The sequence below is a fragment of the Macaca mulatta genome, chromosome 7, assembly GCF_049350105.2.
Source record: "Macaca mulatta isolate MMU2019108-1 chromosome 7, T2T-MMU8v2.0, whole genome shotgun sequence".
In the NCBI taxonomy this organism is placed as follows: Eukaryota; Metazoa; Chordata; class Mammalia; order Primates; family Cercopithecidae; genus Macaca; species Macaca mulatta.
The window spans coordinates 123,313,490-123,340,041 of record NC_133412.1 but is presented as its reverse complement, the minus strand read 5'-3'; the positions used below and the strand labels follow the sequence as shown (position 1 = coordinate 123,340,041).

General features: G+C 44.4%; 1 long non-coding RNA gene across 1 annotated transcript; it reads left to right on the top strand.

Annotated features, from left to right (window-relative positions):
• Positions 1–11,836: 11,836 nt before the first annotated feature.
• Positions 11,837–22,002, top strand: LOC100429724 (putative uncharacterized protein encoded by LINC01599). Its single transcript, XR_013395303.1, has 6 exons — positions 11,837–11,854; positions 12,915–12,982; positions 13,775–14,066; positions 16,270–16,344; positions 20,222–20,391; positions 21,507–22,002. It is a non-coding gene; the product is annotated as a putative uncharacterized protein encoded by LINC01599 (long non-coding RNA).
• The last annotated feature ends 4,550 nt before the right edge of the window (positions 22,003–26,552 follow it).

Here is a 26,552-nt window from a genome sequence, read left to right as displayed (position 1 = left end):
GAATATCATTCATAAAGCTACGTTATTACAATTCATAAAACATTTTCTCCACTATTGATATCTTCTGTGAAAAGAAGACATATATTTAACAGGCTAAATTAATTCAAGTGATGTTCTGAAAATTAAATTCACCTTGAAAGTACCTTTTACATAATCAGGATTTTACATCTGAGACACTTAAAACTTCTCATTTTAATTAGTTTTTCAAAGCAGTTTTTTTTTTTTTTTTCTTCAGTAGAGTAAGTGGTGTTCTTACTTCCGAAGGCTGAAGCTTTGTCTTTGGTTCCCACAGTCCTGTAGGCACAGGCCAGGTATTTGACTTTTGGGTTTTCTTTTTTCTCAGGAAACATCAGGATTTGAAAGAGTTTTGATTCATTGATAACAAACATTGTTAGAGGAGAATATTCACTTTTCATACCATAAAAACCTTCACTCTAATAGAAATACAGATAAAGAAAACTGTTGCAACAATATCTTACTGAAAATTAATGGAAAAGCTAAGTTTTTACTTTCCATAATATTGGGTAGGGAAGCAATAAATTCTCAAGGCATTTTCACCAGTTAAGTTTAAACCATTAGACATTTGGGGTTGTTCAAGACATTGAAGTTCTTATGTATTGGTGAAGTTCTGTGAATATCTAGTGAGCCCCCATCAACTGTGAGATACATTCTAAGTCATTGATTATTAATAACAAGATGCTATCATTTGCAAATGATAAACCTAAAATATGGTAGAGCAAATTATCTCCATGATAATATTTTGCTCACGTGCATTCTGCAGTGTCAGCACAGAGGCTCTGAGACCAGATTTTCTGGGTTTGAATCCCAGTGCTGCCACTTACTAGCTGTGTGACCTTGAAGTTACTTAAATTCTGTGTGCCTCAGTTTCCTCATATGCAACGTAAAGATCATAATAGGTTGCTGTGGATATTAAATTAGTCAGATACATGTAATGTACTTAGGTACCTGGCACATAGTAAGTGTTCAATAAATGTGACTGTAGTTGGGGTGGAATTACAGGTGAGGACTTAGAAAATATGCATAATGCAAGTCAATTTTATCTGTTGCAGTGTGAAATCTGGGTATATTTTTGAGAGTATAGGATGCATGTAAACATAGCTCCCCAGTCACGGCGGGAATGGCAGCTGGGATGGGAGGAGGTTGAGAACATTGTTACACAACATGTACTGTTATTTAAACAAACAAACAATTTTAGAAAAATAAAGATACAGGGAAGAAAATTTTTGTTCGCTGTTCATTTTTACAGTTTGAAAACAACTGCCATGAGCATTCAAAGGGCCAATAGGCACAGAACAAATCCTCGTTTCTATTTATAGGAGCCTGGATTTGCTGGCTGGAGCTCCAAGATTAACCTTCCACCGCCCTGGACCCTTACTCAGTTCTTCCACGGTTCTTTGCTAAACCTGAGACCAGTTAGGTAGCAGGCCATTAAAGTACAGCAAAAAGTCATTTTTCTGAAGTCTGAGACTTGATCTATCTGCATAACAATATTTTCAGAGTTTAGATTTATTAACTCCAAAAGAGCAATGTGACTTTAAAATATGTTTGTAGCAGTTGCTTCTTGCCTAAATAATCTTTCACTGTGTAATGAGTGTGCGTGTGGGATGCAAGACTTAACTAATTCCTCAGGCTGCCTGACCATGTCTTTACTAACAGACCAGAATGAGAGAACCTTGGATTGTGTCTGTTTCTCCATCAGCCAGTGTAAAGTGGCACATAGGCTTTACTTCAGAGGGGGTGTCCAATCTTTTGGTTTCCCTGGGCCACATTGGAAGGAGAAGAATTGCCTTTGGGCCACACATAAAATACACTAGTGATAGCTGATGAGCTTAAAAAAAAAATTGCAAAAACAATCTCATAATGTTTTAAGAAAGTTTACAAATTTGTGTTAGTCCACATTCAAAGATGCCCTGGGCCATATGCGGCCCATGAGCAGTGGGCTGGGCAAAGTTGCTTTCTGCATTATATTAAACTTGCAAGCCCTTTCTGTTTGCAATTAATGGAAAAGATTGTTGTGAATGCTAAATACGTGGTCTTAACTTTTAGAAAGCTTTATACATTACCTATAATACAGTAACTTATTTTTGGTGAATTCACATTTTTTAATTTTCATAGGTTGAAAACAGTGATATTTCTTCTTCCTTGCAAAGCAAAATTAAAATGTTTGTAAAAGAGCTGGCCTAGATGCAGTTCTTATAGGCTTAAACGTTTCAGTAGTTAACAAATTCCTTTCAGGTTATGTTTGTTTTTGTTTTTATTTTTTTTTGAGATGGAGTCTTGCTGTGTCACCCAGGCTAGAGTGCAGTGGTGTGATCTCGGCTCACTGCCACCTCCGCCTCCCGGGTTCAAATAATTCTCCTGTCTCAGCCTCCTTAGTAGCTGGGATTACAGGCGCACGCCACCACACCTGGCTGATTTTTGTATTTTAGTAGAGACAGTGCTTCACCATGTTGCCCAGGCTGGTCTCGAACTCCTGAGCTCGGGCAATCCGCCCAGGTCGGCCTCCCAAAGTGCCAGGATTACAGGTGTGAGCCACCGCGCCTGGCCAGTCAGGTTATTAGTTCTAATGAGGTACCACTGACAGTCTTTTGATGGGTCAGTGCTTTTAAATACTTTTGGGTTTTTTGTTGTTGTTTGTTTGAGACAGAGTCTCCCTCTGTCACCCAGGCTGGAGTGTAGTGGTGCAGTCTTGGCTCACTGCAACCTCCACCTCCCAGGCTTAAGCAATCTTCCCACTTCAGCCTCTTGAGTAGCTGGGATTATGGGCACGTGCCACCATGCCCGGCTAAGTTTTGTATTTTTTGTAGCGATGGGGTTTGGCCATGTTGCCTAGGCTGGTCTCAAATTCCTGAGCTCGAGCAATCCGCCTGCTTTGGCCTCCCAGATTGCTAGGAATAACAAGGATGAGCTACCGTACTTGGCCTTGAGTATTTTTTTTTTTTTTTTTTTTTCCTGAAACGGAGTCTCGCTCTGTCACCCAGGCTGGAGTGCAGTGGCCGGATCTCAGCTCACTGCAAGCTCCGCCTCCCGGGTTCACTCCATTCTCCTGCCTCAGCCTCCGGAGTAGCTGGGACTACAGGCGCCCGCCCCCTCGCCCGGCTAGTTTTTTGTATTTTTCAGTAGAGACAGGGTTTCACCGTGTTAGCCAGGATGGTCTCGATCTCCTGACCTCGTGATCCGCCCGTCTCGGCCTCCCAAAGTGCTGGGATTACAGGCTTGAGCCACCGCGCCCGGCCGTAATTTTTTAAAAGTTACCTTTAACTCAGATTTGTTAATCTGCTGAAGTGCAGGCATTAACGGTGTGAGTTCCAGGTGCTTGTGTTGGCTCATGATTGTTTGATAAATCATTGCCCGAGTTTTATGTATACGGTACAAACAATCTCATGTATCTACATTCAGTACCCAACCTTGTTCTTTTAAGGAATGTGTCCTGATAACCTGCTTGTGCTGCATGCACAGTACAGCAATGTACTGAGGTGCTACATATACAAATTACTATTTTTTTATACAAAGCTTAGATGAGAAACTTTACACTTGTGTTTAGAATGAGTGTAAATAATCTCATGGCATATAATTCACGTGGAACAAAGGACTGGCTTCTTCAAACTTAAAAACAGGAAAAACAAGTTTCACACTCCCACAAATAATAAATGTTTAACCAGAGAGAATATCTTTGGATTTCAGTGACAATTATGACTGTAGGTACAATAATATGCTTTTTAAAAAAATTTTTATTCTTTTTTGAGATGGGGTCTCACTCTATCACCCAGGCTGGAGTGCAGTGGCGCAATCTCGGCTCACTGCAAACTCCGCCTCCCAAGTTCACATCATTCTCTTGCCTTAGCCTCCCGAGTAGCTGGGACTACAGGTGCCCGCCACCACACCCGGCTAATTTTTTTTCATTTTTAGTAGAGATGGGATTTCACTGTGTTAGCCAGGATGGTCTCGATCTCCTGACCTCGTGATCCACCCACCTCGGTCTCCCAAAGTACTGGGATTACCTACTCAGCCAGTAATGTGGTTTTAAAAATAGCTATTTTCTTTCTAAATCTTGTTACAAGGATTTTTTTTTTTTTTTTTTTTTGAGACAGTGTTTCGCTCTGTTGCCCAGTCTAGAGCACAGTGGCATGATCATAGCTCACTGCAGTCTTGACCTCCTGGGCTTAATGGTCCTCCCACCTCAGCCTCCCAGTAGCTGGGACTACAGGCAACATACCACTATGCCTGGCTAATTACAAAAATATTTCTTTTTGTAGAGACAGGGTCTCACTGTGTTGCCCAGGCTGGTTTTGAACTGGGCTCAAGCAGTCAACCTACCTTGGCCTCTCAAAGTGCCAGGATTACAGGTGCGAGCCACTGCAGTGGATGGATTTTTTTTTTTAATTCTGTTGTTCAAAACTCTTCACTCTCAAGCACGTATCTGACACCCACAGTCCGTCTGTTACTCTTGTTCCCTGTGAAATGTCTGCTTGTTAACCTGAGAGTCCAAAGAACAGGAGAGGCATAGTCTGGCTGGTAGGAACAATATTCCCAGTTAGCCCTGGAAGACAGCTCCAGTTCAGTTCTAAATCCGATCACCTTCCCTTTATGCTCCCAAGCTTTATGAGAAAACAGCTCACTTGATTACCACCTAATCTACCTGTATGTCCTTGGGCAAGTTAAACCCTGCATGTTACTTTCTCTTTCTGTAAAATGAAAATATCTACTGGCTAACATTGTGGTGATGGTTAAACTAGATAAGCAGTCGCCTCAGCTTAAGTCAAAACTGTTTGTTCTGAGAATCCAGACTGGTAAACTCTTGCAAACTAGAGAAGTGTACAAGAAACCATCCCAAGTAAATGACACATAAGTGGTCCAGGAAAAACAATCCTCAGTTGTTATGAAGGATTCCAAGTTTAGGTGTGTGCCTGTTATTTACTGTTATGTTCCAACCAGACATCTTCACCACGTCTTTTAGACCCTACCTTCATCATAGGAAGAGAGAAGCCACAGGGGAAAATAATTGAGAGATTGCTCTTATTAAAAATAAAAAATAAATCCCCGTAAGGCTTTAATGAGGCATAGGGCATCACTGGTTTGATACTTTCCAGCAGAATGCAATACAAAAAGCAAAACGAAAGAAATAATTCCCCTTTTGAAAACACGAAGGTCCCAATGCAGCAGACTAGTGCAGGCCACAGAGGGCAGGAACAGAACTTAGCAAAGAAGTTCCCCGAGACTCCTCAAAATACTGTCAAGTGGACAGCAAATGAAATATGGCTTTTTGCTGTTAACGTTTCTCCACAGTTAACTCAAAACTGAGGACCTCTGTAAAGAGTCTGGAACAACGCCTGACATAAAAGATCCTCAACAGCGGGGAGGGAGAGCATCAGGATAAATAGCTTAATGCATGCTGGGCTTAATACCTAGAAGATGGGTTGATGGGTGCAGCACCACCATGGCACATGTTTACCTACGTAACAAATCTGCACATCCCGCACCATGTATCCCGGAACTTAAAATCCTCAAGACATTTTAATTCTCTTCCCTTCTCTCATTTTGAAATCCACCCTCAATGACTTTTCTGAACATTCAACACGTTTATTTACTCCTTCAATTCAGCGGACAGGCACTGTGCTAGGTATCAGGGATGCCTATCAGTACTCTTTTCGATATTAGGGACAAATAATAAGATGCATTCCATACCCATAAGCAGCTCTTACATCTGTAATGAGAGGCATATGAAAAAAAATTGCAACTCAGAGAAATGCAATCATAAAGGCATAAGCTAGCTACAGTGGCAGTGCAATGAGGGTGTGGTCGCCTCTGACTCAGTTGGTCAGGGAAGATTTCATGAAGGGACCATTAAGTTGATTTTTGAAGGATGAATGGAAATCCACTGGACAGCTTGTCAGGTGTTCTAGGCAAACACATGCAACAGCATCAAATGTGGTTTTGATGTGGCTCGAGCATAGGGCGTGTGTAGGAGGTGACTAATGGGTAGGCAGGAGGGCAGGGCAAGGACGTGCAGAGTCCGTGTGGCGTATTCAGGAGTGCAGATGGATTCTGGAGGCAATGAGAGGATATTTCAATACTTTAAGCAGGGAAGCCACTTGGCCAAATCATTTTAGAAAGATTATTCTAGGCCGGGCGCGGTGGCTCAAGCCTGTAATCCCAGCACTTTGGGAGGCCGAGACGGGCGGATCACGAGGTCAGGAGATCGAGACCATCCTGGCTAACACGGTGAAACCCCGTCTCTACTAAAAAAATACAAAAAACTAGCCGGGCGAGGTGGCGGGCGCCTGTAGTCCCAGCTACTCGGGAGGCTGAGGCAGGAGAATGGCGTGAACCCGGGAGGCGGAGCTTGCAGTGAGCTGAGATCCGGCCACTGCACTCCAGCCTGGGCAACAGAGCGAGACTCCGTCTCAAAAAAAAAAAAAAAAAAAAAAAAAAGAAAGATTATTCTGACAGCAAATTTGGAGAGTGGGCGGGAGAGGGGCAAGACATGAGGCAAAGAGATCAGGAAAGAAGAATGAACAGGTAAGAGATGTTGAGGAGTGGGGTCTGAACTCTGGCGGTAGCAGTAGGAATGAAGAGGAAGGGATCTGAGAACTTCTGTGGAGCTAGACCCCCAAGGCAGACACAGTAAGTTGTGCAGGTGCCCGCGGAGCATCCTGATGGGGTCAAGGCCTCTACGGTCCTCATACTGCCCTTCTGCAGGTCAGAGTCCCTTTTCTTTAAAACACTTTTATTTTGAAAAGAGTCGTAATAACATTAATTTTATTAGAACTAGAGACTTTACTGTCATCTGCCAGAAAATTTTCCTGTATATAAATCATGTAAGTTTGGAATCAACAGTTTTAATTTTTGGTTTTAACTTCAAAACAATAATGATATCTACAATGTGAATGGTGTCCCCTTTCGATGTTGCTCTTTGCTGTACCCAACCTGAGTGACCACACACTGCGACCCTGGTTTCATGTGTGTAATAGGCAGCTAAACACAAGCGGCCCTCTGTATATGTGGTTCCATGGGTTTCAACCAAACGCAGATTGAAAATATTCAGGAAAAAAAAAAATGGATGGTTGTGTCTGTACTGAACATGTACAGATGAAGTTTTTCTTGTCATTATTCCCTACACAAGACAGTATAACAACTATTTACCTAACATTTACATTGCATGAGGTATTACAAGTAATCTAGAGATGATTTAAACTATATGGGAGTAGGGGGTGGGTGCGGAGGGCAAACGCATGGCTAATGGATGCTGGGCTTAATACCTAGGTGATGGGATGATTTGTACAGCAAAACACCATGGCACACGCTTACCTGTGCAATAAACCTGCACATCCTGCACATGTAGCCCTGAACTTAAAAGCTGAAGATAAAAAAAATTCAGTCCAATAAAAAAGTAATAAAAACTTGAACATCTCTGGATTTTGATATCTGTGGGGGGTCCTGGAATCAATTCCCCATGGATACTGAGGGATGACTGTATGTAGGTTTGGGGGCAGAAGAGAGGGTGGATTGAGAAAGATGAGGTCTTTTTTACTATTATTGTTTTTATTTTTTGATGAGACAGTCTCATTCCATAGCCCAGGCTGGAGTGCAGTGGTGCGATCTTGGCTCACTGCAACCTCTGTCTCCCAGATTGAAGCGATTCTCCTGCCTCACCCTCCTGAGTAGCTGGGATTACAGGTGTGTGCCACCACACCTGGCTAATTTTTGTATTTTTAGTAGAGATGGGGTTTTGCCATGTTGGCCAGGATGGTCTGGAACTCCTGACCTCAGGCGATCCACCTGCCTCGGCCTCTCAACGTGCTGGGATTACAGACGTGAGCCGCTGCACCCAGCCAAGATGAGGTCTTATAGATCACCCTAAATGTATAGATTGGAGAAAAGCCCAGATTAAGGCCCTGGGAAGTACCAAAATTCAAGAAATAATTGGAAAAAAACAGAACACTTAAAGGTGAAATCTCGAAATGTCTTCTGCCTTGACTCCAGGGACAGTCAGTTCTCAAAAAGGTTGATGGTCATATAGCTCCCATTTTTGTACTTCATACACTGAGACTTCCAACCTGCCTTTTACCTGCCAGCATTAGATTTTATACATCTGCCCCCAAGTCAACATAATGATGCTGCCTGCTTAGCAGCTTAGCTATCTGCAGCAGTGCCGTCTTTGCACCGCGGTATTTGGGCAGCTGTTTTAATACCTGGTCCTTGTTCTAAAAAAATGAGAGAAGACCCCCAAATCAATATGTTGTTACTAATGATGAGGAACTCGGGTCTCAAATTAATACAACTTAGGAGGGAAGCCACTGATATTCAGAAAGCAATAAATCTTGTAGCCTCAATAGCTGCTCACTGAACTTAGTTTGTGAGTTCACTTGTGAAAAGGAATGAGGAAAATATGAGTATAGAACCAATATTGGAAATATTGTTGAACATGGGGATCTGTTTCTTTCTTTTTTTTTTTTTTTTTTTTTGAGATGGAGTCTTGCTCTGTCGCCCAGGCTGGAGTGCAGTGGCGCGATCTCGGCTCACTGCAAGCTCTGCCTCCCAGGTTCATGCCATTCTCCTGCCTCAGCCTCCTGAGTAGCTGGAACTACAGGTGCCTGCCACCACATCCAGCTAATTTTTTGTATATTTAGTAGAGACGGGGTTTCACCGTGTTAGCCAGGATGGTCTCTATCTCCTGACCTTGTGATCCACCCGCCTCGGCCTCCTAAACTGCTGGGATTACAGGCGTGAGCCACGACGCCTGGCCTATTTCTTTTTCTTTTTGATACTGGAACTTTCCTCCTATTTGACTTAAGTAGGTCTTTCTCCGCACAGCGTCTGGTTGCTTCTCAGTCACCGCCTTCGTTCCTTTTCCTTCCCTGTCGCTTAACTCACAATTCCCTGGGGCTCTGTCTTTTGACCGCTCACCTCTACACACATAGATCTTGCAATTTTCATGATTCCAACTGCAAGCTTATTGTAGAGGCCCCCTCTCTAGACCTCTGGCTCTGACCCCTCTCTTAAGTCTGACCTCTCCCCTTCAGCTGCCTGCCTGATGTCTTCCTTTGCTTGCCCAACCAAGAGTATGTCTTAGCAAAATGTCTGCAAAAGTAGAGTCTTTTGCCTCATATTCTTGTTTCACTAATGGCATCACCATTCTTTTAACATTTCTAATTTCTTCTGCCTCACATGAAATCAGCGTATCATATACTGATCTACCTGCGATGGATTCTCTCGCTCTTCCCCCACTTTCCATCTTCACTGCCATTGCCTCAGGTTGGGCCTCACTCCTCTGTCTCCCCACCTTCAATATCTCTCTACACTTATCTGTGCAGGCGGTGGTGGCAAAGCGCACTCCTAACCTGGGGTTCCGGACTTTTCATCATGCTACTCCCAGAAGCCCACCAAGTTCAGGAAAGACTTGGGTTTCCTGACCCAGGCTAACCCACAGGATCCCCCCTGGATAAGAGGCCCTTCTTTTCTGGGGTAGCTAGTGCCAAGGGTAAAGTAAGTTTTGAGCTGCGCAAGAGTAAAGGTCAAGACAGAGGAAAGCAGAGTGTAGAAGCAAACAGAGAAATTAGAACATTTTCCCGATGATTCTGTTTGAATCTCTGAAGCCAGCTAAAGTCACCGCAGCCCCTGGACTTCCCAGTTACCTCACCTAGTTAACTCTGTTCTGCTGGTTTGGGGCTGGGTTTCTCTCCCTTGCAGTGGATCAGATCCTAACTGGCAGAGCATTCAAACCTTTCAGCCCATTAAACCCTACCCTTAAGATCCTTCTCAATCATTACCTTCCCAGAAAGTAATCTGCTTTTTAAGTTTGCATTTTGTCCATGATACCCACCAGATCATCTTAACAGTTGATTTAGAAGCTTTCTAGAATAGTGTTGGTTGCTGATCATACTGTGGAGATCTTATCAAACTACAAAAGTAAACGTTATGAAACTCACCAGAAAGTAAAAGGGAGGAAACAAAAACCTGTTGTGGGAGTAGTTTGATTTAAATGTAACAAAAGAGGAAATCCACTTCTTTGCACCCAGAAAGTGTTCAAGCCTGCACCTCTCCATCCCCCCATCAAGGGATCATTATTTAGTGAGAATAACTCAAGAGATGAGAAAATGAGTAGCTTACATGAGGAGGTAGATTCTGGGCTTGATTCTAACCCCCATGATGTGGGGGTTCCTGAGAAGTGGAGGGAGAGTTGCAACAACGTGTATTAGGAGAGGTACTTGGGCAGTGAGGTTTGCCATCTGGAGAGCAAGTGTTTTTTGTTTTGTTTTGTTTTTTGTTTTTTTCGCTCTTGTCGCCCAGGTTGGAGTGCAATGGAACAACCTCGGCTCACCGCAACCTCCGCCTCCTGGGTTCAAATGATTCTCCTGCCTCGGCCTCCTGAGTAGCTGGGATTACAGGCATGTGCCACCACACCTGGCTAATTTTGTATTTTTAGTAGAGATGGGGTTTCTCCATATCGGTCAGGCTGGTCTGGAACTCCCGACCTCAGGTGATCCGCCTGCCTCAGCCTCCCAAATTGCTGGGATTACAGGCGTGAGCCACCGCACCTGGTCTTTTTTCTTTTTTTAAACTTATTAAAACAAACAAACAAACAACAAGGTCTTGCTATTTTGCCCAGGCTAGTCTTGAACTCCTGGGCTCAAGCAGTTCTCCTGCCTCAGCCTCCCAAAGTGCTGAGATTACAGGCATGAGCCACTGTACCTGGCCAGCAGAGCAAGTTTTAAAACTGGCCAGGTGTCATAACTCATGCTTGTTGTAATCCCAGTACTCTGGGAGGCCGAGGCAGGAGGATCATTTGAGACCAGCCTGGATAATGTAGTCGGACCTTGTCTTTACTAAAAATAAATTTCAAAAAATTAACCTGGCATGATGGCACATACCTGGAGTTCCAGCTACTGGAGAGGCTGAGATGAGGGGAGTACTTGAGCCCAGGAGATGAGCCAGCAGTCAGCTGTGATCTCGCCACTGCACTCCAACCTGGGTGACAGAGCATGAACTTAGCTTTAAAAAAAAAAAAAAAGTTTTAAAACTGAAGGTGCTTTCTTGTTGCTTTTCTCTTGGATTATGGGGAAAGCCACTTTCAGAGTGGAGTTTCAATTTTTTTTCCTTTTCTGTTGTATTTCCCTTTAGTCACCTAGGCTTCAGGAAAATCTGACACTCGGATACTGCCTATGTGTGGTGGCAGAAAGTGGAGAGGCCGGTATAGGACACATACCTGCCCCACATTCACTTATCGTTCCCATGGTAGAGTCCTAGGTTGATCTTAAAGGCAGCTTTGATGATTGACAGATGATTGGCCTAAGTTGTAGGAGAATTAACCAGCTTACCAGGTTAAACATTGGGGTTGCGTATGGGAGGGCTTCAGACTCAAAAATTGATGGAAGTGCTGGCCGGGCATGATGCTCATGCATGTAATCCCAGCACTTTGAAAGACCGAGAGGCAGGTGGATCACCTGAGGTCAAGAGTTCGAGACCAGCCTGGCCAACATGGTGAAACGCTGTCTGAACTAAAAACACAAAAATTAGCCAGGTGTGGTGGTGTGCGCCTGTAATCCCAGCACTTGGTAGGTTAAAGCAGGAGAATTGCTTGAACCTGGGAGGCGGAGTTGCAGTGAGACGAGATCTTGCCGCTGCACACCAGCCTGGGCAACAGAATGACACTCTGTCTAAAAAAAAAAAAAAAAAAAAAAAAATTCTGATAGAAGTTCTGCTTCATTGATCTGGTTAATGTGATCAGGGATAACATAGGATCCAAGCTAATTCTGCCACTTAGCAATTCAGAGCTATGCAGTTAGATAAAGATCTCTGTCCAGCCCTGTGAAATATGAGCAGAGGAGCAGAGGTAGGGGTGTGTGTGTGTGTGTGTGAGAGAGAGAGAGAGGGAGAGAGGAAGAGACAGACAGAGAGACAGACAGAGAGACAGACAGAGAGAAAGGGTGAAGGTTGTTAGTAGGTTTGTAATTCTTGGTAAAAGGCTGGAGGGGAATCTATTACTTTATTTTTTTACTAGTGTCTCCAAAGGACAGATATAACTTTCCAGATAGCCTTGAAAAATGTGACTGTTATTCTGCAACAAAAAACAAAAACAAACAAAAAACAAAACTCCTCATTTTTCACACTCCCCTGAGGTTCCTGGCAAGAAGTGTGAGATTCTATAGAGAGCGCCCGGGTTTTGCCTGTTCAGCTGCCCCTGGTCAGGAGCTTGTGTGTGAATCTCCCCAGAAACTCTTCTCCCACCACAGGACACTTCCCTTGACCCTGATTCGTCCACCAGTCCCCAGAGTATTTTGCTACCATCTTTCCAAACAATCCAGGCCAATCATTGATTATGATTAGGAGCGTGGCCACGCAGACCCCCTCAGATCACCCTGTCCCTCTTCTGATTGAAGATTTGCCTCAGCATCACTTGGGGGGTACTTTCTGGACTAACAGAAGCCAGAGGGAGAAGGCTGCGCTCCTGCCTCTGCTGCTGACTGGCTGTGAGTTCTGAGGCAGGTCCCTCAGTCTGAGTTTGTTTTTTCACCTGTGAGACAGGGATGATGATAGTGGTGGTGGTGACATTTGGGTTTTTAAATTTTATTTATTTTGAGACAGAGTTTCCCCTCTGTCACCCAGGCTGGAGTGCAGTGGCATGATCTCGGCTCACTGCCACCTCTGCCATCTGGATTCAAGCGTTTCTTGTGCCTCAACCTCCCGAGTAGCTGGGATTACAGGTGCACGGCACCACACCTGACTGATTTTTGTATTTTTATACAGTCGGGGTTTTGCCATGTTGGCCAGGCTGGTCTAAACCCCCTAACCTTAAGTGATTCACCTGCCTCGGCCTCCCAAAGTGCCGAGATTACATACATGAGCCACCACGCCTGGCCTGGTGGTGAAATTTGTTATGTTCACCCGTGGAGGTCTTAGGGTTCTCCAACAGTAAGATAGATGTCAGAGCCAAATGTCAACTTGAAATCTGGATGGAAATGTGAGTTCCTGTGGGTATTTCTCACAGTTGACAAACGACTTGATTTCTTCTTTCCCCTTCTCAGCAGTGTACCACGTTTGAAAAGAATAAATGGGACTCCTGGACTTTCAGCTACCTTTGCTTCCAGCAGCTGTCTGCAGATCTACTGCATCTCTGCATGAGCAGGGTTCTCAGCCCCCGCTGCATGGCAGGGGGTGGAGATAGACTCTGAATCCGCTCCCCTCGGTCTCCCAGGCTGGCTTCCTTTCAGGCCCTAGCTGATCCTGGACCAGATCTTATCAATCTTCTCCCCTCCTGCTTTCTCTTCACAGAAGGTGACCCAAAACAAGGAGTCATCATCTCTCCTTATCTGCATGTGGCCGGCCAGGCCATGCGGCAGGTGCTCTGGGTACCAGCTGCCCATCGTTATATAGAGGAGCAAGTTCCCGAAGGGAGTGGCTACTACAGGACAGAACCTGGGACATGCCAAGTATTTGATACCAATTATTATTACTCTTCTTACTGGAGTATAGTGGAGTGACCTGGTTTTGCAAATGTGTTTCCTTTCATTCCTTCAACCTGTCAAATGAAACAACTCCTCAGCTCAAAACTCTGATTTCATTGTTCCTAAAAGAATTTAGGGTTGTAGATCTTCCCAGGCTGGCTGTAAATGCTATTTTGGTCTGTGGGAGCTCCAGGACCTGACTGAAAGCAGCCCAGCCCGTGAGAAGCTCTGCTGTAGAGGATCAGGCAGCATTGGGACCTTGGGCTTCCAGGGTGCCAAAGTCTCACAAAGCCTGGCCCCTGGGACAGGGCTCCCTCCAAGCCTGAACCTCAGGGGAAGGCTCAGCAGTCACAGCCACCAGTGTTTCAGCTGCCAGCGCTGCTCAGAGGGGAAGTGCTGCTGCTGCCTGGAGGGGCGCAGCCCTGAAGGTTACGGAAGATGTGGGCAGAGAATGTGGAAAATCACCCAGAGATTGCTGCTCACACTTCATGTCTTCAGAGCATCACCTCTCATTTTATAGCTGGAGAGATGGGGTGCACAGCCAGGGAAAGCCAGGAACAGGTTCCGGCTTCCATCACTCAGATACTCAGGAATCCCTGGGTACCCCCCACTGATTCACACTGCTCTGAGCTGTCCATGGCATCGAACCATTTGCCCACTGATGCTTCCTCCCTCCAGGGACGCTGTCCATCTTCAACAAGGGAGGATCCCAGATACTCACCACGGGCATTCATTTTATATAAGTCCCAATTGTGGCCCAGGGGTCGGTCCTTGAACCTTATTCAGATTTACCTATGACTTTATCTGCACTCACATAAGCACTAGGGGGACAAGAAGCTGTTACTCCAGTCCCTCTCTCCAGATGCCTCCATTTTAAAGACTTTGTTCTGTTTGTTAACAGTGTAGATCTACTGACTTGTTGTGTGTCTATTTTAACTCACAAATTCCACAGCCTCCTCCTTGAAGACAAGAATGGCATCTTCTTTGCATCTTGCACCATCCTCACACTTATTGCTCAGGAATATTTGATTATCCAGTTCCATAATTAATCCATCTGTCTTTCCTTGAGCACCTACAATGTGAATTCTAGGTTCTACAGAGAATACAAAAATGAGTAGACATGAATGGAGAGTGGGGCAAAAGAGTGGAGAAAGAGTAATAGCTTATTTCATAAAGTTTGGTAGGTAAGAGGAGAGAGGCTGTGCACAGGGAGGCGAGGTTGTGGTTGAAGATAAATGGAGGTGACTAGGGGGTGGATAATTGATGGAGTGAAGGGTGGTAGAGCCTGGAGGGAAGAAATGGGAACCTGAGCACAGGCAGATTGATTCCAGAAAAAAAGAGTCACCTCTTCAGCAAGACTAATGGAAGAGGGAGGGAAGTGAAGGTGGGGAGGGAAAGGAGAACAGAAGGAGATGTGGCTACATTTGGACACAGACGTGAAAGAGAAAGTGACTCACCGTAATGTCCTCAGGTTTTCACTGTTGAATGAAGGAGGGGACGTAAGCCCCAACATTAACGTGCCAGAGTTGACAAGGATCCATTGCTGGGATGATTGGGATGATCAAGGGAAAAGGAGGAGAAAGGAGAGCAAAGCTGGGGAAATAGGAATTATCTCTAGGGCCATCTTTTCTTTCCTCTCCCACTCACACCCCATGTATCAGGAGCCTGAATCAGGCCTTCCCCAAGTTCTGAAGTCCTCTCTCCTTCCCTCATGGTGTACTTTGCCGGCTACGTGACTACTTGCTGTTACTGGTTCAGTAGGTGCTCCTGGCTTTGTGTGCTTTCCTCTCTCAAGTACCAGTGTGATATTCTTAGAAGATGGGAGAGGCGCAGTTAGATTTTGGTTCGCATAGTCTGTGACACTTTGTTATGGCAGCCCCAACAAACTAATACAATAATCTTACAGCTACATTTTAAAAAGTATGAGATATTACCTGGGTGTGGTGGCATATGCCTGTAACCCAACTACTCAGGAGGCTGAGGCATGAGAATCTCTTGAACCCAGGAGGCAAAGGTTACAGTGAGCCAAGATCACACCACTGAACTCCAGCTGGGGCCATAGAGAGACTCTGTCTCAAAAAAATAAATAAATAAATAATAAAATATAAAAATTAAAGTATGAAATATATTTCATCAGCATTTTAAGGATTGTTTGATATGTCAAAAACTGGGTTATAGAGTAGTTTAGACCCTATAAATAAACTAATCATAAATAAATTCAAGAAGAAGATATTATTTAACAAAAGACAACATTAAACATTTATTCAAATTCATCTACTCTTTTCATGAAAAATATTTCTTAAAACAAGGTTTTGTTAACTATGGCAGAGTAGTCATTAATTTCCAGCAACCCTGGCTTCTTCCCCTGTTAGCACATGGGATTAAATTATCCCCTGTGAAGGGACTGGTGTTTTGGGACATGGGACATTGTCTTAATCCAGGCAACTATAACACATATACTGCAGACTGGGTGACTTAGACCAGGGGTCCCCAGTCCTTGGGCCGTGAACTGCTACTGGTCCATGGCCTGTTAAGACCTGGGGTGCTGAGCAGGAGGTGAGCAGCACTACAGTGAGCCCCGCCTCCTGCCAGATCAGCCGTGGCATCAGATTCTCACAGGAGCGCAAACCCTACTGTGAACTGTCATGTGAGGGATCGAGGTTGTGCGCTCCTTATGAGACTTTAATGCCTCCCACCACCGGCCCGTGGACAAATTGTCCTCCACAAAACGAGTCCTTGGTGTCAAAAAGATTGGGGACCGCTGGCTTAGACAACAGAAATTTTGTTATTTAACTTTTCACAGTTCTCGAGGCTGGAAAGTCCGAGATCAAGGTGCCTGCATCTGGCGTCTAGGGCGGTCCCTATTCCTGGTTTCCAGGTGGGTGTCTTCTTGCTGTGTTCTCACTTGGCAGAGAAAAAAGAGAGAGCAAGCTCTTGTGTCTTTTTATAAGGGCACTAATACCATTCATGAGCCTGCCACCCTCATCATCCAGTCACCTCCCGAAGGCCCTGCCTTCTAATACTATCCTCATAAACCTGCCACCGTCATAACCCAGTCACCTCCCAAAGGCCCTGCCTCCTAATACCATCATATTGGAGATTAGGATTTCAACATGGAATTTGGGGAGACCACAAACATTCAGTACATAACAAGTGCCTATAATAGAAATTCCTCTCACATTCTTTGAGTGCACACCATGCAGTGTGCTAGACGTCACTCCCAAATGTCATTCCCTGAATTCTCACAACAGGCCTAGGAGATAGGTAGGTATTCCATGGCACATACAAGAATATCAGAACTTAAAGTGGTTAAATAACGGTCTGCAGTTACAGCACTAATCATTAGGGAGAGTGCTCCCTAGTTCTGATAGAGCAGGTGTAGATCCCAGCTCTGCTGCATCCCGGCAGTGTGACCTTGGCAGGCAGCTCAACTTCTCTCTACCTCAGTTTCTTCATTTGTAAAGCAGAGACATGGTACTATGCACCTCATGGGGTTGTTGAACAGATTAAATGAGATAATATATCTTCTTGGCACAAAGCCTGGCACATATAAAGTCCTCTAATGTTAGCTATTACTATTGCTTTAAGAAATACGGTAAGTACAAGTAATATCAGACACTCTATAGCAGTATTTACAAAGAGCTTTCTGTTTTGTCAGATGAGGAAACCGAGGCTGAGAGAAGTTAAGTGACTCAGTTGGGGCCCCCCAGCCAGTAAGTGGTGGGAAAGGGACTCAACCCAGCCTTTTGGCTCCCAGCGGGGCAGAGCTGCAAACTTCTGACAGCCACTGCACTAGTCAATGTCCTTGAAATAGTCAAAGCTCCTATCTCAGCTTAAAAGTCATGTCTCTGTGTGTATGAATTTACTGTGGAGGAGGGAAATGGCTCAGACTCTTATCCTGTTGTGTAAAGTTCTTCTTGCTTTACATCTCTGCTAGTCAGGGTTCTCCAAAGAAACCGAAACAATAGGATGTGTATAGAGAGAGAGAAATTGATTTTAAGGAATTGGCTCATGTGGTGGAGGCTGGTCAGTCCAAAATTTACAGGGTGGGCCAGCAGCTGAAGACCCAGTAAAGAGCTAATGTTGCAGTTGGGGTCTGAAGGCTGTTTGCTAGCAGACTCCTTGCTCAGGAGAGGCTAGGCTTCTGTTCCATTCAGGCCTTCAGATGATTGGTGAGGCTTACCAGACGTTATGGAGGGCCATCAGCTTTACTGAAAGTCAACCAATTTAAATGTCAATGTCATCTAAAAACACCCTCACCTGGAACACCCACAATCATGTTTGACCAAATATCTGGGCACTCTGACCCAGTCAAATTGACATGTAAAATTAACCATCACAATATCTTTGCCCAGCTCCATCAAGAGCTGGCTGAGAGATCTTATGCAAGGTACTGACCTTAACTCCCACTCACCACATGCCCTGGAAAGATGAAAAAGTGCTGTAGGATAAGGTTGAGTCTTTGAACCCAACCCTCCCATCCTTTTTCTTTCAAAGAAGAATGCTGTTAATGAAGCAATTCACTTTGTTTCATTTTCAGTCGGTCCACTTGTGATATCAGGCTGGTAGGTGAACCTTTGTTTTTTTTCTTTCCTCATTTCTTTTGATATGGTGGTAATGTTTTACTTTCATATTAACTACAAGCTTGCATGCAACTAAAGGAACCAGGGAGGGAAGCTGTGTTTATAATCTTCTCTTTAATTATGGTACTTGTTTAACATTAGCTAAGCCTAGCTCTTGTTTTTTAAGTCAATTTTATCGAGGTAGAACTGCTGATTGCAAAAGTAGGTTTTAAAAACATTCCATATCTGTATAGAAATGGTATAAAACTAAAAATTAAATTCCGTGAAAACTGAAATCGCACCATCTTGAATGTCAGGGAAAGGACATACTTTGTAAACTGGTCTTGGTGGTGCGCCCAAAGTGCAGGGGCAAAATTTAGCCTTTTTTTTTTTTTTTTTTTTTTTTTTTTTTAAGGCCAGTCAAGTGAAGCAGTGGGAGTGGAGAAGGAATAAAGAAATCTGTAACTGGTTGTGATCAATTAGTTGTAAACACCACTGCACTCAGACCAGCCAAAAATTAGCCTCTTAAGTGTTAAAACTATAAAACAAAAAGCATGAGGCAGCAGATTTGTGAAAGTTTTAAAATTACCTCCAGTAATTTAAATTTAAATAACTTAATTAAATTATTAGGTAAACCTGCCAAGGCTAGTAAGCAGAAATTCTCACCCAGTAACCAATGCAAGTAATAATTCTAATGGAATACTCAGCTGGCCAGATATCTGAAGTGTGGCAATGGAAGGACTCTGGACTCTAATGAATAAACTAACCACCTTTTATTTATATGGCACTCTAAGGTTTTGAAAGGACCTTCATTGATATTAATCTTGTTTATTTCATTCTTACAACCACCTACTGCCATAAGACAGCCAGATCTCTTTCTCCCCATTGAGACCAAGAGGGGTCCAAGGTCATACAGCTGCAAAGTGGCAGGGAACAGAACAGACTGAGATCATCTTTCCTCTGCATCATTAGTCCAAGGTCTTTGTTGGGTGCCTTAGAGTCCAAGGGTGGGTGGAGAAGAATGATGGACAGAATCATGATAGAAGAGAATTATGGCCATTCTTGCAATTGGCCCATCTCAAAGAAAAATAGAGAAGTTCATCCAAAATGGTATTGCCATTTCGGGTCATATAAATGTGCAGGCCTGCACATTTACTCCGCAGAATGAGACAACACAGAAGAAAAAAAAAAAAAAGAGGGGAGGAGCACTTTAACAGAATTTAAATATTACTGTCTTTTTTGCGAATAACGACCAAAAAACTCCCCAACCTTGAGGAATGGCAGTGGAGGAGGGCAAGGGAAAGAGTGCCGCTGGGGACAGTTTTCTGCCTCGGAGGAGCGAGTCACACCGCCAGAGCTGTGAAAGATGAATCACATCTGTTACATCAGGACTTGGTACAGATTTCCTGGGAAACTTGTCACTGAGGATATAATAGAGATGACTGTTCTTTTGGGGAGATGAGCATTTTCTGGAGGGAATAGTCTAAATCAATTTGGGATTAAGTGGCAAATTAAGATGAAAATTAAACGAGTGTAATATAGCTTTTGTGGGCTGTGTTCACCTCTCCAGGAGGTCAGCATGGTCAAACTATGTAAAAGAGAAAATGTCAGACTTGGTCGCAAAAGTGAAAAGGGATGATATTTTTGATCTCACCTTCCTTGACAGGAGGGGCTCTTTTTAAAATCGAGATGACACCTCTCCATTTACAAGTCACTCCCCTGTGTATCATTTACGCTCTACCAAGCAGATGCATGGTTCCTGTTTTCTAGATGAGATAGCTTAGGGCCACAGCTAAAGGCACACACTGGGCCTGTAGCTCAAAGCCCGTGTCCTCTCCACTCCATCACGAGGCTAACCCACTCAGTCTCTAGATGGGGGCAGAGAGGCTGATGCAATGACTTATTGGCTCCTTGTTATGAAGGTAACCAAACACATTGTTCTGCCCAGACACGCGAGAGTCCTGGTCAAACTAAGACAATTGGTCACCCTACTTCTGTGTTTTCATTAGTACTCATAGGAGATTCTACAAGAACCACACTGAATGCTAAGACATTTTAGGACACAGCTATATACGCATGGGATTTGCGTGTGGTTTCATTCTACCCAAACAGTATTTGCCAGCATTTTAAAATTTACTCTTAGTCTCCTAAGATTGCCATTTTGATTTCTTTTCCTTCTTCACTTCTTTATAGTTCCTCATTGTTATTGTCTCAGATCACCAAAAAGGGGACAGGGAGAAGGAGTGGAAGCAAGGAAAAACAAGCGAGAGAAATTCACTGGACCCCATTGTTTACGGTGTGGTCTTGGCTCCGGTGCGTCGAGGACCCATCTATAGCAGGAATTCCCAAACCTGAACATGGTGGTGGGGAGCCTCTAAGACAGCCCCCAGGATTCCCACCTCTTGCCATTCATGCTCTTGGGTAATTCTCTTCCCTCTTCCCTTGAGTAGATTTGTCTTCAGGGCTCACTTTTGTGTTTGTGCTTCACCTCCACCCCTCACTTCTCTCTTTCTCTCCCTCTCTCCCCTTCCCTTTCTCCCTGCCTCCATCTCATTTCTAACCCTAGGAAAGGCCAGATGCTGTGCTGTGAGCAGACATATAGACAGGTCCTTGTGGTGAGAAGCTGATGTTTCCGGGCCCCGAGGTCTGCTGAGGCCCAGTTAGGTGAGCTTGGAAGCAGACCCTGTAGCACCAGCGAAGGCTTGAGATGACAAACATCTTGACTGCAGCGCCATGAAAGACCACGAGCCAGGATCATCAGGCCAAGTCAGTCCCAAAGTCCTCACCCATATAAACTACAAGATGATACATATTGCTGGTTTTCAGCCTTTTTAGGGTAAGTTGTTCAGAAGCAGTAGATAACTAATACAAATGTATATCAGAACCACTTAGATAACAACTTAATAAAATGTGTATTCTGGGCCGCACCCCCAGAGATACTATTCAACAGATGTGGCCTGAGATCTTTGCCTTTTCACCAGGAATCCCAGGAGAATCTGAACTGAACAAATTTCTGCTTGAGAGCACACAGAATAAACTCTCACCTGGGAAGGCCTGGCCAGAGGAAAGACCGTAAGGAAGGGAGAATTGCTAGATAAAAACAAGATGCCCAGTTGTATTTAAATTTCAGATAAATAACAAATAATGTTTTAGTCTTAAATCTACCCCAGGCAGTATGTGGGACATATTTACATAGAAACAGGATTTGCCGATTATCTGAAATTCAGATGTAACTGAGTGTTCTGTATTTCTGTTTGCTAAATACCATCCAGAGGCCCCACAGGAAGTGAAGGCCCAGTGGGAAGTAAAGTGGTGCCTCCCTTTCCCAGATGGCAGGATTTTTTTCCTTAAGGACATGGAGGCCTGGGCTTTTCCTTCCTGTGGGGAGATGGCCTCCAATGGCCTCGAAGTCTTGCTGTCCTTCTCCCTGAGGAGCTGCAGGTTGCCCAGGATGGGTCCTGCCCCTCCCACTTCAAAGACTCCCACCAGATTGAGTCACTCCTGGATGTTCTGGTGGGAGCGTTTTGAGGAATCCCCCACACAGCCCCACCTCGCCTCCAAGAGGCTGGAGACCCCACAGGTGGGCACGGTGTTGGTGGCCAGCACATTGGTGGCCGTGGCCGGTGGGTGAGCAAGGAGACTGGTTCAGTCAGTGGACCTCATGCCTGGTGGGTGCCGCCCATGACACTGGGAACTTCCTTGCTCCTTTTGGTGCTGTTGGCACAGCCTTTCCAGAGCAGTGAATGAATGCCAGGCTCCTCCCACACCCCTCCAGGAACGCAGACCAACACAGCTGCTCTATTAAATGTGTGCACTTCTTATTCCGAGTATGTCTGAGTCTCTGATGAGCTCTATTTATTGCAGCCCTCAGCCCTGTAAAGAGGAGGATGGTTCCAAAGAGCCCTGAATGCAGGCGGTTTTACAAAATCAGCCTCTCACTTCTTTGTATATACTTTCTTGTCACAGGAACAGCCTTAATTTTGATGTTTATTTTGAACTACGAAATATAAGATGAATGAGAGTATGAGTGTATGTATGTGTGTGTATGAGTGAGAGAGAGAAAGACAGAGAGAGAGATTGGCTGGATAGACTGAAATGCTTAAGGCAGGGATGGAAGATGAAGACTGAGAAAATGTGTGGCTGTGGTAGAATCAGAAACTTTAATATGTACTTTGAAACCAGACCTGAAAGTGAGGTCGCATCACTCTGCTCTTGTTCAGCCTTGCTCAGTGGCCTGATGCAAGCCAAAAACCCACAGGAGGGGAACTCCGCTCAGTCTCTCTCCTGAGAGAAACTCTGGAGGGGTCTGACATTTTGAGAGCAAGGAGGAGGTTTAGAATCAAGTGTACAGAAGCTCTGTTTGTCCTGGAGGCTCTGAAAGGCTCCAGGATAACTTTTTGGGTGCTGCTTTATATTAATAAAACCAGCATGGCTGAAAGAAAACATATTCAAAAAGTAGAATCTGGTGCCACTGCACATCTTGTACGTCAGGAAGAATCCCATGTTCCTGGACCCCCACCCCTGGTGTAGCTGACTTGGAAGACTAGAGAAGACTGTGAAGCTACATTTACAGGGTGTTATAGAGCCAGAAGATACTTTAATAATCTAGGCTAGGGACCAGTGCTGTGGCTTCTGCCTATAATCCTAGCACTTTTAGGGACCAAAGTGGGAGGATTGCTTGAGCCCTGGAATTCAAGACCAGCCTGGACAACATAGCAAGACTCTGTCTCTACAAAAAGTAAAAATTAGCAGGGCAGGTGGTGCAGGCCTGTAGTTACAGTACTCAGGAAGCTGAGGCAGGAGGATCGCTTGAGCTCAGGAAATCGAGGCTGCAGTGAGCACTCCAGCCTGGGTGACAGAACGAGACCCTATCTCTAACAAACAAATACAAGAAATCCAGACCAGGTTCCTGTCTAACGAAGAAGAAGCAAGGCTCCCACTTTGGCCTTCAGTTTGACTTCTCTGGGCATCTGAAAAATTAGTAGCAACCTCACAGATGTATTGTGAAGATTAAGTGCAATGATGTATATAAAGCCCTTGGCACTTTGCACTCAGTAAGTGGGAGCTGTTATTTCACGGGTTCTTTGTGCTTGAGTGTGTGGTGGTGAGGTTGGGGTGGGCGGGGGGAGCGGTTTCAGCACAGTACAAAAAAGAGCTCAGCTTCCTGAGACAGGGTTCTTATATATTTAGAGTCTTTTTCATTGGAAAGGACAAAATAGGACATTTAATTCAGTCCCTTTGTTTTAGAGCTGAGGAAACTGAGCTCCAGACAAGTGAGAGCTTGCTCAGGATCCCACGACAGCCTCCTGTTCGGGAATCCTGTATCATGCCTACACAGCAGGGAAACTGCTGTGCTTTTAGCCCAGAAACTCCACTGCGAGTCATTTAGGCAGCAGCAGAGGGGAGTTCCCGCACCGCAGACCGAGTGCTTGGCTGGATCTTTTCAGAGACCACCAGCACCGTCACGGGGGGCCCCCGAACTTTTGTAAATCAAAGAAAGTGCTACATAGAATTACATCCAAAGGCAAGTCTGGATTTGAAATTAATGACTGTGGGATTCAGAAATGATTTTGAGATGAAATGAATAGTTCAAGAAAATTTGCATTGCAGTAGACAGCATTGCTTAGGAAAACTCCTCTGTAGAATCTCAGAGACAAAGATCATGTCTGTTATTTTAATTCATAGCCTCAGGGGGCTTGGAGAAAGGAGGAAGAGTGAGAGTTCTGAAGTTCGTTTTTTTGTTTTTTTGAGACAATCTCGCTCTGTCACCCAGGCTGGAATGCAATGGTGCGATCTCAGCTCACTGCAACCTCTGCCTCCTAGGTTCGAGTGATTCTCCTGCCTCAACCTCCTAAGTAGCTGGGACTACAGGTATGAGCCACCACACCCAGCTAGTTTTTGTATTTTTAGTAGAGACAGTGTTTCACCATGTTGACCAGGGTGGTCTTGATCTCCTGACCTCGTGATCTGCCCGCCTCAGCCTCCCAAAGTGCTGGGATTACAGGCGTGAGCCACAGCTGTGCAGAAATAGGACTGTTTTCTCTTTCTGAAATAGATTAGCTTTTAGATATATAGCAATGTCTAGCATTGGTCAAGCGCTTGGTATGTATTTTACTTATTTGTTTAATCTTCACAACAACCTTGGGAGATAGGTGCTAGAATTATCCCATTTACAGATAAGAACACTGAGACCAGAGAGTAGCTTATTCATGGTCAAATAGCTAGTAAACGGCAGCATCAGGACCAAATATCTGATTCTGGCTTCAGAGCCATTCTCTACTCTCTTAAAAGAGTCCAAGTACCAAACCTATGAGACTAAGAACTATTAAACATTCCTGTGCACCTGTACATTTCATCACATTACTATCCCAAGGTTAAGGGTATGGAGCTGAATCCTCTTGGTGCCTAACACCCTAGTCTGCCCTACCATACTGTTGGTCTGGAAATTCTGCAGAAACGTGGGTGGGATCTTTTATTTTCTAATCTCCAGTGCTCAGCCCTTACTTTATGGCTGCTGGAAGAAAAGCAGGAACTAGCTCTGCTCTTTAGTCCATAAATGGCATAAGGAGGCAGCACCAGGCTTAGTATTAATAGTTTTTTGTTGTTGTTGTTTGTTTTCTTTTTGAGACAGTCTTGCTCTTTCGCCCAGAGCTGGAGTGCAATGGAGCCATCTTGGCTCACTGCAACCTCTGCCTCCTGGGTTCGAGCAATTCTCCTGCCTTAGCCTCCCAAGTAGCTGGGATTACAGGTACCTGCCACCATGCAGGGCTTTTTTTTTTTTTTTTTTTTTTTTTTTTTTTTTTTGTATTTTTAGTAGAGACAGGGTTTCCCCATGTTGGCCAGGCTGGGCTTGAACTCCTGACTTCAGGTGATCCACCTGCCTCAGGTGATCCACCACGCCTAGTCTGGATGTATATGAATTTGTCATATATTGAAGAATACTTCAGACCAGGTGCAGTGGCTCACACCTGTAATTCCAGCATTATGGGAGACCAAGGCAGGCAGATCACCTGAGGTCAGGAGTTCGAGACCAGCCTGGCCAACATGGTAAAACTCTGTTTGTATTAAAAATATAAAAATTACCCAGGCGCGGTGGCAGGTGCCCATAATCCCAACTATTCGAGAGGCTGCAGCAGAAGAATTGCTTGAACCCAGGATGCAGTGAGCAGAGATCACACCACTGTACTCCAGCCTGGGCGACAGAGCAAGACTCCATCTCAAAAGAAAAAAAAAAGAATGCCGGGCGCGGTGGCTCACGCCTGTAATCCCAGCACTTTGGGAGGCCGAGGCGGGCGGATCACAAGGTCAGGAGATCGAGACCATCCTGGCTAACGCGGTGAAACCCCGTCTCTACTAAAAAATACAAAAAATTAGCCGGGCGCGGTGGCGGGCGCCTGTAGTCCCAGCTACTCAGGAGGCTGAGGCAGGAGAATGGCGTGAACCCGGGAGGCGGAGCTTGCAGTGAGCCGAGATTGCGCCACTGCACTCCAGCCTGGGCGACAGAGCGAGACTCTGTCTCAAAAAAAAAAAAAAAAAAAGAAAAAAAAAGAATATTTCTATTGTGTCTCATCTTACAGATAATGCTGAAATGAATATTTACACACATGTGTGTTTTTGTCTTGGACTGATTTCGTTGTTATTTATGAAAAAAATCCTAGAAGTGGAATTGTTAGGTCAAAGAATATTTGTATTCTAAATTTTAATTGATATTTGCACCTGCCACAAAGAGGTTGCACCAATTTGCTCTCAGTGAGAAGGAATTTTCAATGCTGAGTCTAACCATCCTTGTCATCTGACTAGAGTTTTATATACCTAACATACAGCTTTGCTGTGTGGTATGACAGGTAAATCAGATGATAAATATATTAAACAAATGGACACATTTGTCAAAATGTTTTGAATTGCTTAATGGGAAAGAGTGTGAGAGCCTGATGTATCTCTGGCAATGACACTCTTGTGGCAGAGAAGAATCGGGTGTGGCTTTCATGTCTGGTAACTTGCAAATGGTCACTTGTGCAAGATATTTACCATATTTCACTGGGACCTCCTAACGTCATACTGTTTTGATCTAAACCCAGGTTGGTAAAGAAAATGCATATGATATGAACTTACATACCTCCCTGAATGCTACATCAGAGAAGCATATAGAATTCAACTCTATAAAAGCCACCTTCCCCTCTGAAATGTACATCTCAAGGTGTGTGCTCCTGACTCAGGTTAACCTAAACTTACTTGACTTTCTTCATCAAAGCCACCTGAGAATTCAGTAATTCCTTTGCATTTGTGGCTTTTAAAGATTCCCACCTCAGCTGGAGGGTTTAGTGTGTAGATCATTAACACCTGAGACTTTTGGGCCCCACCTGAAGTTGTACAGTGGTAGAGAAACACAACTGGCTGCAAACGTATCAGCCTGAGCATTTAAAGTTGTTAGCCACAGTAAGCTTTGTAGATTAGCTATGAACTCGTGAGTTCTGTCCTTATCCGTCATTACCAAGGATGGTAAAAAGTCAACTATATTATAAAC